General features: G+C 33.7%; 1 long non-coding RNA gene across 2 annotated transcripts; it reads left to right on the top strand.

Moving 5' to 3' along the window:
- Positions 1-1,520: 1,520 nt before the first annotated feature.
- Positions 1,521-5,669, top strand: LOC107869562. 2 transcript variants are annotated; one of them, XR_007054332.1, is made up of 5 exons: positions 1,521-1,624; positions 1,966-2,017; positions 2,728-2,833; positions 3,791-3,874; positions 5,384-5,669. It is a non-coding gene; the product is annotated as an uncharacterized LOC107869562 (long non-coding RNA). The 2 variants fall into 2 exon arrangements; XR_001673848.2 differs by lacking the exon at positions 1,521-1,624 and adding an exon at positions 1,795-1,868.
- Positions 5,670-6,069: the final 400 nt, after the last annotated feature.

A 6,069-nucleotide genomic window follows, 5' to 3' on the forward strand; every position in this document is an offset into this window, starting at 1 on the left:
TTATATTTGTCAATAGTACCATCCACTTATATTTTCCTTTTGAAGATCCATTTAGAACCTAAAGGTTTATTTCCTGGAGGATGATCAACCAATTCCCACGTATGGTTGCTTAGTATTGAATCAGTCTTACTATTGACTGCCTTTTTCCAAAAGGATGAGTCTGACGACGACATCGCTTCTTTAAACGTTTAAGGCTCATTTTCTAAGAGAAATATTACAAAATCTGATCCAAATAAAGTTGACGCTCTTTGACGTGTACTACATCTTGGATTCTCATCTATAAGACTCAAGAAAGTAAGAAGAAACTGAACATTTATTGATTTCAATATTCATTACATTCATTTTGAATAGGCCCTTAGTGAGGTAGCCTTTTCCTACATAGACTTCTCCTTTACTAAGTATAATTTTTGTAGAAACAAATATATATTTGAATCCGTTTTTGTCATGAAGTGATACAGAAATCAAGTTTTTTCGTAACTGTAGTACATACAGGTCATTATTCAAAGTCAGCACTTTGCCTACTGTCATTTTTAGGTAGACTTTTCCTATTTCTTCAAATTTTACAGTTGCAGAGTTGGCCATATATATCTTCTCTTTGCCTTGAGATGGAGCAAAAGCATCAAACAACTCCCTATTTGGAAAAATGTGGCGGGTGTCACCAGAATTCATCCACCATTCTCAAGGATTTCCCACCAAGTTACATTCAGATAGCATGGCACACAGATCATCTATTTCTTTCTTGGATTTAGCCATATTTTCTTGGTCCTTTTTTTTTCCTTTCTTTGGGGAACGACAATCCGTTGACTTATGACCAATCTTGCCACATCTAAAGCATTTTCCTTTGAATTTCTTCTTAGGTTGATTGATTTCTTGTTCAGCTTTCTTATGCTTTTTGGAGTTGTTGTGGTGGTCTTCTACAATATTTGCTCCGCTTATTGCAGAATTTTCTTTCGACCTTCTTTCTGCGGTTTTGTTTTCTTCTTCAATGCACAGTCTAACTATAAGATCTTTGACTGTCATCTCCTTCCGCTCATGTTTCAAGTATTTCATGAAGTCCTTCCGCATAGGTGGTAACTTCTCTATTATTGTTGTGACTTGAAATGCCTCATTCACAACTATACCTTCTGCGAGGAGATCATGGATGATAACTTGCAGTTCCCACTACAAGAAATAGGTTTTATAGTGGCGACAATTAGCGGTGAGTCAATTTGTTGCTGCAGAAACATCATATTTAGTGGTGATAATTATTGTCGCTATAATACATCACCTTTTCGCATCGAATAAATTTTGTTGCCTCTAATAGTTGTTACTATACTGAAAATTTTAGTTTCCACTAATAATAATTTTTTGGCTCCATTTTTATGTTGACGGCTAATAAAATATCGCCTCTAAATGTAATTATGTGGCGACATCATCGCCACTAAAATTAATTTATTTTATTTTTTAAAATATAATAATGGAAAACTTCTTGTAGGTATTAGATAATGAAAATTTCAGAAAACTTCTGGTCTTCTCTTTGCTCAAGCTCAACAGAGTACCATTTTAGCATCTTTTCTCAACCAAAATCTCTTCTTTGCTCGATCAAAATCTCAAATCCATTGAAGAAACAAATTTTCCTAAATGGGTTAGCTGAAATTTGTTAGTTTTGTCGATTAAAACTTTGTTCAAATCTCTAATTTTCCTAAATGGGTTAGCTCAAATTTGTTAGCTGAAATGCCTAAAATTTTCCTGTTCAAACTTGTTCCTCTTTGCTGAAATAGTGTTTTCTACAGTTCATGTTTGATTATCATATACAATTTCTGTAACTCAAATAATTTGCAGGAACACAATATTTCTTTGCTAAAAATTCTTATTTTTTCTCAAATAAGGTATGTGGTCAAAACCTTTTGGATATATATGTATTTTCTTAGATTGCATGTGCTATTTTGATTAACCAACTTGAAAATATGAATCAAATACTGTAAGGTTGAAGGGCGAAGGAATAGATTTCAAAATTCTTGAGTTTATAGAGACGAAGGTACAATTTATGTTTCTCCCAAATTTATTTTTTGTATTTTGTTTATTTTCGATCTTAAAAGTTGTATTTATGTTTCTTTAGGTTAGTTGAAAGTTCTTTTTTGAATTTGTAGAACTTTTGGTGTTGTTATTGTGATTACATGTTTGTAGATTGGGTATGTTGAATCAACAATTAACCATTGATGGTGTGAGAATTTGATACATTGGGAGTTGCTCCTGCTCTCGTAGCTTGTCTTACAACATCGATAGGATTCTTATTCCACCACCCATCTAATGCCGAGATTTTTCTCAAGCTCAGAAAAGAAATGAAGGGCTATTGAGATGGTATTAACTTATAAGTACTAATTTCTCACTAACCATCTATATCAACTACAACAAACCAGGTGTAATCCCACATATATGGTTTGAGAAAGGTAGAGTGTATCAACTAACCATCTACATCAACAACAAAAAATTTAGTGTAATCACACCGGTACAGTCTGAGAAGGATTGAGTATATGCACCAATCTTCTATATTGGTAGTGTTCAATCAATTAACAATGCCTTTGGTAGTGTTCACCGATCTTCGAGCTATATGTGTAAGCTATTGTTGTTTATCTCACTAGGAAGTGTTGTTAAAAGCCTTATGACTGCTCTTAGTACCTTTACACTTTATTATATGTTGTTCTTAGATGCCTATGGATCTTATATTTTTCTTATTTTTTCTGTCAGGGTACATTGCCATTTAGGATGATTGCTGCCAAATATGGTGCAGACATAACCTATGGAGAGGAGATTATTATTCATAAGATCATCAAATATGAGTAGCGAGTTAATGGTAATTTCTTATTCATATTTTCTTACTATCTTATGTACATATTCTCCTTTAACCGCTAGCTTGTTGTATACATTAAGTATTATGTAATATATGGAGATATACTACGGATGAAACCAACTCTTTCTAAACATCAAGGAATCAAGGGCAGGGATGGTTTTGTTTTTTGCATGATCCCTTATTCAATGAGTGTAACTTTGATTTTATTCTGTTGTATATGTCAATTTGAATACGTTATCACTGTTAATATTTTCATTATAATAAATGAACAATGAGGATTTTTAAATTTCACCATGTTGTGTGTCTCTCTATATCAAAATGAGCCTTTTAATTGAAGATATTTGATGATGAGAATGCTTAACCAGGATGCATAACTTAAATGGAATAGCTGAGAGATATATGAGAACTTTTTTAACGTAAAGCTGAATGTTTAGTGTTAGTGCTGATTTCCCTTGAATACCAAACATGAATTTGTCAGTTATTATCTAGGCAGCGAACATCACGAATAGTGAAAGAGTGTACATGTCATCCGGTAATTAATTCAGTATCTTTCCAAGTGATCAAATTTACCAAAGAGATTATATTTGGAATGCTTTATGCGTTTCTATTATTTTGAGAAAGATAATATACTATTTGATTGTAGAAAGATAATATATTCTTAAAATGACAGTATGCTCTATTCCTTGCTATCTTACTGTTTATTTTTAGGTTGTATGACCATGGATGAATAGGATTCAGAGTGACATATATTTTAAGGTAAAATGAAGATGGAAAGATAAATAACATAGTGAAACATGTTCTTCAATGCAAGCTACCTAGTAGCATATGAGATGGAAAAATAAAAGAAGTTGCTAAACTCGGTGCATCTAAAATATTTCTCATGATTTTCATCCCTTATTACTTAGATGTCTTAGGGACTACTGACATATTGGAGAAGGGAACTGACAATGTTGTTTTCAGAACGTGCCCCGAGGAAAGAAATCAAGTGGTATTTCAGATGGGCACTTTTGATGCCATGAGCGCTCTCAAAGCTGCTGAAATAGTGTATGTTTCGTTCCCTCTTTCTTCTTTTTCGACCCTAATATTTCTTTTTACTTTAATCCCTTCTGCCCCCTCTGACAAAATTAAATTATCTCCTTCTAGTTGATGATTATTTACACTTTTGTTTCCACTTGCTTTCAATATATGTCTGTTGATATTTGTGGGGTATTGGTTTAAAGTGATGAGATGCATTATGTATAATACTATCTCGGCTATGTAAGAACTCATTAATTGAGTTTATGAACCAGCCTTCCCTTTACTATTTTTTTTCCCTTAGTATTTTTCTCCCTTTACTATTTTCTTTAAGCTGGGGGACTATTGGAAACAACCTCTCTATCTCACCTCTGAGGTAGTGGTGTGGATTGCGTACACTTACCCTCCCAAACCCCACTTTGTGGGAATATACTGGGTATGTTGTTGTTGTTTTATGAACCAGCCAAGTAGTTTCTGTTGCACGACCTCACAAAAAAGAATGAATTTCATTGATCAAGAGCAAATATAGATGCCACCAATTAATAACTACTTCCCACCGGTATGGAGGTCCTAATAAGCTGTACCATTATTGCTCGATGATAAATGGCACTGCAAAAGTCTTCTGGTGCCATGAAATATTTTCTCGATATGTCTTGTTGAACTTTGTTAACTAATAAGTATGACTTCCTGTATTCCTGATTTCTATATTGTACATCAATATTCAAATGGTGTTGTTGGATTTGATGAACCCAAGTGCTTTTGCTTTTCTCTTTCTCAATGATTTCATATCTTTTTCTGTAATGAATGTCTAAACTATTTAAGTTAACATGTTCTTAGCAGTATTTACAGACATTTACATGCTATGAATTATTGGTATAGCTGATGTGTGTTTCAATTAACAAGCTTGTCTGGATTGAACTTGTTTATGTTGAACTGCAACAAGTTGCATTATTATGAATTTTGTTCTTTAACATTTTTCTTAAAATTCTAAGAATTGCAATCTTGTGAAGGTTCATGATCTACTGTCTTTGTTAAGATTGTGAAGAAACTCGAAAGTACTCAAAATGGCACTGCAAAATTCTTGTGAAGGTTCATGATCTACTTCTATCCATCATCTTCCTCACCACTCAGCCACAATAGCCTTTCTACTTCTCTACCACCAGCGATCTCATCACCGGTATCTCCATTTTTGCCAAAATCAGCGGACGTCATTGGAACCATCAACCACTCTAAATGGCTCCTAGATCCTCCAGTGCCACCCCCTTTATTGGCCAAAAAATAATCGACGCACTAGAGATGGTAGACCATAATCACCAGCCGACAAATCAACGTAATAACTACCGTCGTCCTATAGTTTTTCAGCCAGGAGAATCGTGTACTAGCACCACAGGTTGATTTTTGGTTATGTGAAGAGATTTTTTATGCTACTGGTTTGGTTACTTGTGAAGAGATTTTTTGTGCTTATCCCATAATATTCCTGCACTTGTGTTTCCACATATATCACTTCTTCTTTTGACTTATAAATCATTGGTTTCATAGGCTAGGTCATCTGATTCAACAGCTTATTGTATCTGTGATGATAAATCCAGCCCAAGTGATCGACGTGTTACTAATGAGCATGGATCACTGCATTGGAAAGTACAGTCTCCTATGAGCAACCAAATGAATTGGTCGACTAATACATTGTATAATTTTGAAGGTATTTGTCTTGTTACTCATGAATTCCATCAAAAGAACCTTTAAACTGTAGCTGCTTTCACTAGTGTGTTGTACGATGCGACTTGATATATAATGGCACAAGGATAATTATAAAATGCAGTTAATTGAATTCAATTCTCAGCTTTAACATATGATCCTTTTTTTTTCATTTAAGTCGATTAATCAGCTATGCATTTTATTTCTGGAATAGGCCTTTTCGTATGTGTTTCAATTTTTCCAACTAATTCTTTGACATCCAACTAATGGTTCTTATAAATGTACAGCATCACTTATTGAAATTACATGAAAATCCTTTATTAAAAGAGCTTGAGCTTACCATGGCCCTTTATCTTTATTAACTTGTTAAAATAAGAAGATAATAGAAATACTGGACGTCAGCAAGGAAGAAATTGGAATTCGATAGTGCGAAAGGGTCATGTCTAAAGTTATAATAAACTTTAGAGGACTTTATGCTGCCTCACCAAACTTCTCAATCGTCTAATGAAAATAAAACCTAAAGGAAATAA

Source organism: Capsicum annuum, chromosome 4, assembly GCF_002878395.1.
Source record: "Capsicum annuum cultivar UCD-10X-F1 chromosome 4, UCD10Xv1.1, whole genome shotgun sequence".
NCBI lineage: Eukaryota > Viridiplantae > Streptophyta > Magnoliopsida > Solanales > Solanaceae > Capsicum > Capsicum annuum.